Consider the following 12,044-nt stretch of genomic DNA (forward strand, 5'->3'; position numbering starts at 1 on the left):
TCGCAGCTGGCAACAGCCTCTGGCAGGGTCGCCTCATGTGTGAATGGGAACTGTAGAGCCAAAGCGGAACAGACAGGTCAGGGCTTGGAATATAGTACGGGAGTTGTTTTGGTTTTCTAGGGAATGTTTTGTTTCTGTGCCAAGCTCTAAAGATAAACAGATGGAGGAGACCGGAGACCATCTCCTGTATCTGCACACTCGGAAGGAAATCGGTTGTTAACATACAGCTGTGTGGAAGGCCTGAGACTGTTCTTGAGGCTGGGAGGCGTCCAGACAGATGTTGGAAGAGGCTCACACACACTTGCTAACTATGTGTTCGGCTTCTTGGGCAGAGGCTTCTATCACACCAGCCCCAACTGCTTCACAGGGGTTCTATTTGTTTTTGATGCAGGGAATTGAACTTAGGGTAGTTTTTTCTAAAGGTTTGTTTGTAGTGTGTATGAGTGGGTGGGTGGATGAATGGATGGATGAAAGGATGGATGGATGGGTGAATGAATGGATGGGTGGGTGGGTGGATGGATGGGTGGATGGGTGGATGGGTGGGTGGATAGATGGGTGAATGATGGATGAATGGATGGGTGGGTGGGTGGGTGGGTGGATGGGTGGGTGGGTGGATGGATGGATGTGCATTATGTGTGTGCCTGGATCCAGGGAACCCAGAGAAGGGTGTTAGAACTAATGGTACTGGAGATGTGGACAGTTGTGCCTGCCTTATAGGGGCTGGGAACCTAACCTGAGCCCTCTGAAGAAGTATCCCCTGCTCTTAACCACTGTTCTCCCTTTAGCCCATTGCTTCTCTTTAATTTGTAGGTGCTGGGAAAAAAACATGGTCCTCTGGAAGGGCAGCCCATGCTCTTAACCTCTGAGCCTTCTCTCCAGCCCTAGTTTCTTTTCTTGACTCTATAATAAAATACTCTGACAAAGGAAAGTTATAAAAAGGGTTTTATTTTTTTTGTCATGATTCAAGGTAAAGTTTGTTATAGTGGGAAAGCAATGTATTAGGGTTTGAAGTAGCTGGCCACTTTAACATTGCTCAGTACATGCATGGTAGACTCAGGATGCTTTCTCCAGTGTTTGCAGGATCTCCTTCCTAGGAAATGGTCTGGTCCACGATGAAGATGGTTCTTTACACAACTACCATCATCATCGCCACCATCATCACCAACATCTTCAAGACAGGGTTTCACTGTGTAGCCCTAGTGTCTTGGAACTCACTCTGTAGACCAGGTTGGCCTGGAACTCAGAGACCCACCTACCTCCGCCTCCCCAGTGCTGGGACTAAAGGCGTGCTCCCCCACTGCCTGGCATTAATTAACATTATTAAGCTATTCTTCCACTGGCATCCCCAGAGGTCTGTCTTCCAGGTGATGCTGGATTCTGTCAAGTTGATGTCACTCACAGTCACATTCAGTGTTCTCCTACTGAGCCACACCCTCCCCCATCAATGCAGGATTTGCTGAGCTATAACCTAAGTTCCTTTGTAAAATTATGAGTGTATCGTCTAGATGTGATGGCTCACTCCCCTGATCCCAGTACTCTGGAGGCAGAAGCAGGCAGATCTCTGTTGAGTTCAAGGCTAGCCTGGTCTACAATTCGAGTCTGGGACAAGCCAGGGCTACACAGAGAAACCTCATCTCAAAAACAAACAAAAAAAATTACTAAGCGTGTATGAGTGTGTGAGTGTGCGTGCATGCGCACATACATGTGCAGATGCTCTTGTGCTTTCTTGCATGTGTGAGGCTCAGAGGATAGCCTTCGGTATCAATCTTCATCATCCACCTGGTCCACAGGATCTTTTGTCCACTGCCTGTGGTCCCAGAACTCTGAAGCTCAGGCAGGGACAATGCTGTGAATTCAAGGCCAGTCTGGGTAATGGCGCTTGGGAACTGTTTCCACACACAAACATGGGGACTGGAGAGACGGCTCGCTGGCTAAGAGTGTGAGGCTCTGTCATGAGAACTGGAATTATGATTCCAGCATCCACATCAGGTGCCCCACACTGTAAACTCCAGTTCCCTTTTGTCCACCAAAGCACCTGTACATACACACTCACATATAGTCACAAGATACATGTAAAATGAGCAAAGGTCTGGGGTGTGTCTTGGTGGCAGAATGACTGCCTAGCATGGACGAGATACTGAATTCACTCCCAAGTATGGACACACCACACACACACACACACACACATGCCTCATACACCTCACACACACCTCACACACATCTTACCTTATACACACACATATACACACACCACACACACCTCACACATACACACACACACACACATACACTTCACATATAACACACACCTCACGCATAACACACATCTCTCACAAACACATGTGGAAAAACATTGAGACTAATGAGAATCTAGTTTTATTTTATTAACTCTCTCTCCCTCCTCCCCCCCCCCTTCCTGAGACAGGCTCACTATAGAGCCAAGTTGTCCTGGAACTCTATATAGATCAGGCTGGCCAGAAGTTCACAGAGATCTGCCTGTCCCTGTTTTCTGAGTCCTGGGATTAGAAATGTACAACACCATCAGCATTTTGACAAGGCCCCAGGAACCGCACACAGCCACACCAAACCCTATGTCGGTTCCAAGGGCCAAAAATTTGAGCGTACCAGAGGCCGAAGGGCCAGCGAGGCTGTAAAAACTAACCCTGGACCTTACTGTTAATAAAAAAAGCTTTGGATGCTGAAAACAAAAAGGCACAACACCATAATAGCTCTTTTGTAAGCCAGGTTTGCCTAAGACTCACTAGGTAGGTGAGGTCGAACCTTGATCCTCCTGCCTCAGCTGCTGACTGCTAGGATTCTAGGCATATAGCAACAGACCCATTTTATGTGGTGTTAGGATTTGAACCCAGGACTTCATGCACACTTGGGAAGCATTCTTTGACCTGAACCACACACCTAACCCTCATGCTACCTTCATGCATAAATAGCTCTTTACCTGGGTCACATTTCCTGCCACCTCCTATTACTGTTACCATTCCTGAGCCCTCCTCCCCTGCTCGACTGTTCCCCCTTCTTTCCTCTAACTCCCTCAGGAACCATTTCTGCTTTGATGCTTCAAGTGACACATCATAAATTCTATTTTCCTTTGTCTTATTTATTTGGGTGTTGGGAGGCACATGTGGAAATCGCAGGACAACGGCTGGAGTCAGTTCCCTTCTACCGTGTGGGGCATCTGACTCAGGTTATCGGGCTTGGCAGAAAGCACTTTTGCCGGCTGAGCCATCTTTCTGGCCCTCCTTATAAGTTCTAATATAAGCAACGCTCCACTTACTTACATTGACAAGTGGGGGTTTTCTACCAAACCAAACAAGCAGATTATTGGGAAGGTTTAGGGTGAAAGATGAAAGCTTGTTTGCTTCCTTTGATCCCTGCACTCATAGAATGGCTCAGGACCAGTGCTGGAGCCACTGTCACCGAGCCCAGGTCACGCTGCTGCTGCTGCTCACCCATCCCCCACCCCCTTTGTGCACTAGCGATCTCAAAAGATTCAAAGTCCAAGATGGCAACCCTCAAGGACCAGCTGATTGTGAATCTTCTTAAGGAAGAACAGGTTCCCCGGAACAAGATTAGTTGTTGGGGTTGGTGCTGTTGGCATGGCTTGTGCCATCAGTATCTTAATGAAGGACTTGGCAGATGAGCCTGCCCTTGTTGATGTCAGGGAAGACAAGCTGAAGGGGGGATGATGGATCTCCAGCATGGCAACCTTTTCCTTAAAACACCAAAAATTGTCTCCAGCAAAGACTAGAGTGTGACTGCAAACTCCAAGCTGGTCATTGTCACAGCGAAAGCCCATCAGCAAGAGGGAGAGAGCCAACTCGATGTGATCCAGCAGAACGTGAACATCTTCAAGTTCATCATTCCCAACATTGTGAAGTACAGTCCTCACTGCAAGCTGCTTATTGCCTCAAATCCAGTGGACATCTTGACCTACGTGGCTTGGAAAATCAGTGTCTTTCCCAAAAGCCAAGTTCTTGGAAGTGGTCGCAATCTGGATTCAGCTCGTTTCAGTTACCGGATGGGAGAAAGACTTGGAGTTCATCTGCTGAGCTGTCACGGGTGGGTCCTGGGAGAGCATGGTGTCAGTCTAGTGGGCCTGTGTGGAGTGGTGTGAACATTGCTGGCATCTCCCCGAAGACTCTGAACCCAGAACTGGGCACTGACGGGGATAAGGAGTGGTGGGAGGAGGCTCACAAGCAAGGGGTTGGTGGTGCATATGAGGTGATCAAACTGAAAGGTTACACAGCCTAGGCTGCTGGCTTCTCTGTGGCAGACTTGGCCGAGAGCATAATGAAGAACCTTAGGTGAGTGCATCCCATTTCTACCATGATTAAGGGTCTCTACGGAATCAATGATGATGTCTTCCTCAGTGTCTCGTGTATCCTGGGACAAAATGGAATCTCAGATATTGTGAAGGTGACATTGAATCCTGAGGAAGAGGCCCACCTGAAGAAGAGTGCAGATGCCCTCTGGGGAATCCAGAAGGAGCTGCAGTTCTAAAGTTACCCAGTGTCCTAGCCCTTAACTGTCCAGGCTGCAGAGGGTTTCCATGGAGACCACACACTTCTCATCTGAGCTGTGGTTAGTGCAGTTGTGTTGCGATGGTCTGGGGAAGATCTCAGTTCTCACAGCTACCCTACTGCTAAGTGATACTTGTGTGGCGGTAACCTGGTTAGTGTGACAGTCTCACAAGACACACTGACAGCTGTATGCAGGCTTTGATTATCCTGTAAGCCTGCTGTATTCCTGTGCTGTGCACCCTCACCAAACATGCCTAGGCCAATGAGTTCCCAGTTAGTCACAACCTGGCTCCTGTGTGTAAGTCCATTATGCATATCTTGTGCATAAATGTTCTACAGAATATTTTATGTATTATATATGTCTGCAGTATACATTGCAATATTATGTGAAATGGAAGATCTGCATATGGATGATAGAACCAACCACTCAAGTGTCATGCCAATGAAAACATCACATAAGCCTTGAACAGTGAAAAAAATTAAAAGAATGGCTTAGGGCCCCCTGCCTAGGGAATGGTGCTGCCTATACTGGGCTGGGTCTTCCCATACCAATTAACTTAAGACAGTTCTTTACAGACATGCTCACAGGTCAACCCAAGGTAGAAAATCCCTCATTAAGACTCTTGTCCCATCTGGGTGGAGACGCTCAGAAGGCAGAGGCAGGTGGGTCTCTGTGAGTTCCAGGACAGCCAGGGTTAGACAGTGAAACCTTGTGTTGAACAAAACCAAAACAAACCAAGAGTCATCTCAGGTGGTTCTAGGTTAAGTTGACAAAGCTAATTATGGCAACACCCCATAGATCTTAGAATCTATATGTCTACAGGTGGGGGCCTCCCACCTCTCAATGCTCAGTTCCTCACAGGAAGTGACACCTGAAGGTTCTGTTTAATGATCCAAGGACCTCCACAGGGATCAGGACCATCCCATGTCAGTCATCAGTCAAGAGCATGTGTCACAGGCTTGCCCTCAGATCAGTCTCATGTGGACATTTTCTCAATTGAGGTTCCCTCTTCTCAAATGACTCTAGCTTGTGTGAAGCTGACAGAAAGCTAGCCAGCACAGTGACCCTTAAACTGGGAGTGTGGCTCAGTGGTAGAGCCCCTGCCTAGCATCCCCCAGTGAGGGGCTGGGGTGTGGCTCAGTGGTAGAGCCCCTGCCTAGAATCCCCAGTGAGGGGCTGGGGTGTGGCTCAGTGGTAGAGGCCCTGCCTAGAATCCCCCAGTGAGGGGCTGGGGTTGTGGCTCAGTGGTAGAGCCCCTGCCTAGAATTCCCCAGTGAGGGGCTGGGGTGTGGCTCAGGCTCAGATAGCCTACCTAGCATATGCAAAGACCTGTGTTCTATTCACTATAACACACACACACACACACCACATACACATACATGCACGCTCATGCCTGCATGCATGTGTACATACACGGATATCATGCTATCTTTCCTCCCAGAGTCAATGCAGAGATGAAGTGAGAGGACCAAGTCACACCCACATAACAGACACAGGCTGATTTGGTCTCTTCCCCTTCTCTAACCTTGAGGGTTAGGGCAACATCCTTAAGCTTGTAAGAATGTGGAGCCACCTCGGGGAGATCTGAATTGCCATACGTACCCCGGCCCTTTCAGCATGAATGGGGAACAAGAGATGAGTCATATTTGCGACCAACCCAAGTGAAACGGCATCCAGCATCTGGCCACAGGGGAAGTGCAGATTGCATGTACTAGACTGGCTAGTACCCGGGAGTTATGGGAAGTCTGGGGGAGGATGTAGAGAAATGGGAGCCCTGGGATGCTGTTGGTGGGAATGTGGGGGCTGTTGCTGCATTGGGAAACAGTTTGGCAGTTCCTCAGAGAGTTACACACAAGACTCCGTGATCCGGAGGCACAGGACATTGTGAGCTGCCCAGTGTGGGTGCTGAGAGCCCAACTTGAGTCCTTTGGCAGCAAGTGCTGTCAACTGCAGAGCCGTCTCATCGGCTCCTCCATCTTGGAGCATTCTGCCTCCAGAGTGGAGAGAAACAAATGGCTGCATTTTGTATGCATTCTTCTTTTCTCTCTGTGTGGATGTTTTGGCTGTAGGTGTGTCTGTGTATCCATGTGCATGCCTGGTACCCGTGGAGGCCAGAAGAGGGCATCAGATCACACGGAACAGGAGTTAGGATGGTTGGGAACTGCCCTGTAGGGGCTGGGACTCAAACCCAGTTCTTCTGTAAAAATGCTCTTAACTGCCGAGCCATCTCCCCAGCCCCAAGTGCTTGTTAGTTAAGCTACCTACTCCGGCTAGAGGTTGTTGTTCAGAGGTAGAGAGCTTGCCTGGCATGTTCGAGACCTGGGGTTGGGCCTCCAGACCCTGAACAAGAAGAAGTGTCTAAGTGCATGACGGGGAGCTGAGATGAGTCAGTCAGGCACTTGCAGTGCAAGTCTGGGGGACCTACACTCAGTCCTAGAACCCGTGTGCAAAAGCCAGGTGTGGTGGTGCACTAAGGAAGCAGACAGGAGAATCCCTGGGGCTAACTGGCCAGCCAGCCTGGCCTCCTTGACCGAAAACAATGTAGACAACCCCCATGGGAACAACACCGAGACCAAGCTCTGGCCCTGCACATGCAGATGTGTGTGTGTAAGACAAAGTCACACAGACAGACACACACCGAGGCAAGTGGGGTTTAGGATATGGATCAGTGGGTTGCCCATCAGGATGAGCCCTAAATTTGATACCTAGTGAGAAGGAGGAATTGATATATGTTACAACTCCCATGAGTTTTGGAAGCATGTAAAGAGGCTAGGCATAAAAGGTCACTTATTGCATAATTCATACTCATTTGAAATGTCAAAGTGACTACACACAGACAGCAAGTAGGACAGTAGTTGCCAGGGACTGGGGCGAGGTTCAGAGAACTAGCGGGAAGATGAGTAAGATGTTCAGGGGATTTTTGGGGGGTGATGAAAATATCTTAAAATCGAGGGTAGTGACAGCAGTGACGTTTGCACAACTCCACATGAGAAGACATTGAGTGGTGTACTTTTTGTTACTGAGAAGGGATCTGTTGTGGCCCAGGCTGGCCTGACATTTGCTGTGTAGCTGAAGCTTGACTTGAACACTGATCTCCCCACCTCTACCTCCCAAGTGTTTGGGTCAGAGGCTTGTACCACCACACCCAGATTGTACTGTGTCCACTGAGCCACACCCCAGCCCCTCACTGGGGATTCTAGGCAGGGGCTCTACCACTGAGCCACACCCCAGCCCCTCACTGGGGGATTCTAGGCAGGGGCTCTACCACTGAGCCACGCCCCAGCCCCTCAGTGGGGGATTCTAGGCAGGGGCTCTACCACTGAGCCACGCCCCAGCCCCTCACTGGGGGATTCTAGGCAGGGGCTCTACCACTGAGCCACGCCCCAGCCCCTCAGTGGGGGATTCTAGGCAGGGGCTCTACCACTGAGCCACGCCCCAGCCCCTCACTGGAGATTCTAGGCAGGGGCTCTACCACTGAGCCACACCCCAGCCCCTCACTGGGGGATTCTAGGCAGGGGCTCTATCACTGAGCCACGCCCCAGCCCCTCACTGGGGATTCTAGGCAGGGGCTCTACCATTGAGCCACACCCCAGCCCCTCACTGGGGGATTCTAGGCAGGCACTGTACTGCTGAGCCACACCCCCAGCCTGTATTTTCTTTGAGGGACATGTTATAATTGAACATATTTATAAGGGGCAGGGTAACATTTTGATTCATGTACACAATATATCTGCATCAGCTTTGGTCTTTGTACTAAATTAAAGTAAGCTAGGAGACGATCAGCTTTTGGGCCTCGAGAAGCCTCAATTCCAGAAGGGTCTGTTGGTCTCATTGTGCCCGGTCTATGCTTTTGCTGTTCCTTAAGAGCTTATTTTTAGTTGCCAGGACCCATTTTTGAGGTAAGCCCTTGGCTACTTACACAGCATTTCTTTTTTTTTTTTTTTTTTTTTTTTTTGGACTGATCACACTTATCCCACCAGTGTAGAAGTTCTAAGGCAGAAACATTTCCTTTTTAAGGCGGTGATTCTCCATCAGTTCAAAGACTAATCCAAAAGATTAGCAAAAATAGCCAGTTGCTAAATAGCTCCAACGTGGGAAATGCAGGCGATTGATTCGCAGCTCCGAGAGGAGCAAAGATGAAGAGCGAGGATGGCTGTGAGCAGCGGTGAGCAGAGGAGTCTCTGCTGGAGTGCAGGTTTTTGTTTTTAAGCAGAAAGTTAACCTTCATCAATGACAGATGGAGCACATCTGAGCCCAAACTGGTGCTACTGCACATCCTTGCCCCAAGTTTGCTTTAAGAGGTAGCTTTGCTCAGGGGCAATGTGGCACATGCCTTTGATCTCCACTCTTGGGAGGCAGAGTCAGGAAAACATCTGAGTTCAAGGCCAGCCTGGTCTACACAGTGAGCTCCAGGACAGCCCGGACTACACAGAGAAACCCTCTTTCGAAAAACCAAAGGAGGAGGGGAGAAGTAGCTTTGCTTGGGTGTAGTGGTGCAAGCTTGTAGCACTAGGGAGTCTGAGGGAGGAGGTTCTTGAGTTAGAGATCAGTACAAGCAACATAGTAAACTCAAGGTCAGCCTGTGCTCCGAGACTCTCTCAAACAAAAACAAACAAAGGGGATGTGTGTAAGCATATCAATGGTAGAGCCCCTGCCTAGAATCACCCAGTGAGGAGTTGGGGGTATGGCTCAGTGGTAGAGCCCCTACCTAGAATCCCCCAGTGAGGGGCTGGGGTGTGGCTCAGTGGTAGAGCCCCTGCCTAGAATCCCCTACTGAGAGGCTGGGGGTGTGGCTCAGTGGTAGAGCCCCTACCTAGAATCCCCCAGTGAGGGGCTGGGGTGTGGCTCAGTGGTAGAGCCCCTGCCTAGAATCCCCCAGTGAGGGGCTGGGGTGTGGCTCAGTGGTAGAGCCCCTGCCTAGAATCCCCCAGTGAGGGGCTGGGGTGTGGCTCAGTGGTAGAGCCCCTGCCTAGAATCCCCCAGTGAGAGGCTGGGGTGTGGCTCAGTGGTAGAGCCCCTGCCTAGGATCCCCCAGTGAGGGGCTGGGGTGTGGCTCAGTGGTAGAGCCCCTGCCTAGAATCCCCAGTGAGGGGCTGGGGTGTGTCTCAGTGGTAGAGCCCCTGCCTAGAATCCCCAGTGAGGGGCTGGGGTGTGGCTCAGTGGTAGAGCCCCTGCCTGGAATCCCCCAGTGAAGACTCAGGGCATGTCTCAGTGATAGTACCTGCCTAAAATGTCCTAATGAATATTCTAGGATTTACTAGCATGCACAAGGCACCGAGTTTCATCTTCAGAACTGAAAGACCAGTTAACTAGCCTTCTAACTTCTTCTGGGTTAACCTCACACAGAAGTTGGTTTAGGTCAGCGGATGTGTTTCATTCCTGTTTGTCTATAAATGATGCATCCTGATGGATCTTCTCATGGTCTTAACCCAGTTATAGGCTCTGGGTCTGGCTTTCCTTTCAAAAGCCATAAGTGTAAAATATTGTTTCCCTTTTGAAAATATGTAAAGTCGACTTTAAAAATATCAATGGGTTTCTTTTTAGATTTATTTTATTCTAAACTATTTATGTACGTTAGTGTCCAGGGATAAGTGATGTGTCATTGCTGGAGGAGCCCAGAAGAGGGAGTCTGAGTCCCTGGAAGTAGAATTAAGGATGGAGTTAGGGGTTCTGAGCTGCCCCATAGGTGCTGGGAACCAAACCCAGTTCCTCTGTAAGAGTAGTGAGTGCACTAAACCCCTGGGCCATCTCTCCAAATCCTGAAGCTGTTTGTTAAAGATTTTATTTATTTTCATTTTGTGAGTTCTGTCTGAATTGCACATCTGTGTACCACCCAAGCATCTGCTGCTAGAAGAGGACATCTCATCTCTTGGAGCTGGAGTCAAGGATCCTTGCGAGCCATGTGGATGAGGAGCCAAACCTGTGTCCTCTGGAAGATTCACAATGCTCTTAACCACTTAGTCACCCCTCAGCAATTCATTTTATTAATTAAAAAATATTTTTATTTTATTTAGTGTGTGTGAACAAAATGCACACATGCCCTGATATGTGCATGTATCATGGCCAGAGGTCAGAGGGCAACTTTGAGAAGCTGGTTCTCTCCTACCTTGCTGAGGTGGAGTTTAGCTTGACCTGGGTACAGTGTACTGCAGAGTAGCCAGCCTTCATGATCTGATAGATTCTTCTGTCTTCACCTCCCATTTTGCTGTGGGAGTGCTGGGATTACAGATGCAGGACATCCTCTCTCTGTGTGTGTCTCTCTCATCTATATTTTTCTAAACTGATTAAATCAGTTTATTAAAAGAGCTGATTTAGTTGTCTCCAGTAGTGACTTCAATGTCTGCTCCTGGCTCAGTGCTGTTGGAAGTGGTTTTAACAATCCCCAAAGGACTGTGTAAATCCGAGACGCTTGTAGATTCTCATCCCTACTGAAGCCTTCACCACCGGGTGTTTCCTGTAGAGAGTCTCAGTGTCTTGGTAGGCATACACACTAGTCCCTTCATGTTCTGAGTCTTCTCCTTTCTGACTCAGTATGCATCCCCCATCCCCACCCTTAAGGACTTCATGGAGTTGCTGGTGACTGTAATCTGAATTTGGTGCATTGCCACCCTGGTTTCACTGGCCTTGTTTCATCTTTCTGATATCTTTTAAAAGCCACAAAGCCAAGACTACAGCTTGTCTTCCTCCAGGATGACTTGTTCCTCAGCGGAAACCAACAGGTGCGAGTGAGGACAGGAACAAACTGAACGGTCTGAGCTTTTACCATTTGAGCCACAGTAGGTCTTCATGGAGACCGAGTTTCACTTGGAGAAGATGACCAATTTCTAGGTGGATGGATGGCGTTACTCACGGCTGCTGACACTTGTGAAATACTAATGCCAATGAGCTGTCCACCAAAAAGTGGCTAAGGTGGACCTGGGTGGGATGGTGTATGCCTAAAATCCCAACATTAGGGAAGTAGAGGCAGAAGGGTTAGGAGTTCAAGGGTAGCCCCAGCTACAGAGGAAGTCCAACTCCATCCTGGGCTACTTGAGACCCAATCTCAGGAACACACACACACACACACACACACACAATAGAGGTGATTCAGCCAGTCAAAGCAGAGGCCATTAAGTCTGATGACCTGAGTTCAATGCTGAGGACCTACAGAGAACTGAGGTCCCACAGAGAACTGGGGTCCCACAGAGAACTGGGGTCCCCCAGAGAACTATTCCTGCAGGTTAGTCTCTGGTTTCCACGTGTGCTCTGTGGCACAAGTACATGGAAAATGATGTTAAGTGTAATGAAAAGGGGTGACTGGAAGATGGCGTGGCTGGTGAAAAACTCGCTGTGTGAGCATGAAGATGCAAGTGTGGGTTCACGACACCCAACCACGGAAACCCAGCCTGTGTCATGTGCCTGGTGTCCCACTGTAGGTAAGGTGAGGGCATGAGAAGTCTGGGGAGAGCTCTAGATTCTGTGAAAAATTCTGTCACAGAGATAAGGTGGAACTGGAGAGGTGGCTC

At 49.2% G+C, this 12,044-nt stretch overlaps 1 pseudogene across 1 annotated transcript; it reads left to right on the plus strand.

Annotated features, from left to right (window-relative positions):
* Positions 1-3,520: 3,520 nt before the first annotated feature.
* LOC308439184 (L-lactate dehydrogenase A chain-like) lies at positions 3,521-4,518 on the plus strand (annotated as a pseudogene). The gene has a single exon. The product of its transcript is annotated as an L-lactate dehydrogenase A chain-like (transcript).
* The last annotated feature ends 7,526 nt before the right edge of the window (positions 4,519-12,044 follow it).

This window comes from Micromys minutus (genome assembly GCF_963924665.1).
Source record: "Micromys minutus genome assembly, chromosome: 29".
In the NCBI taxonomy this organism is placed as follows: Eukaryota; Metazoa; Chordata; class Mammalia; order Rodentia; family Muridae; genus Micromys; species Micromys minutus.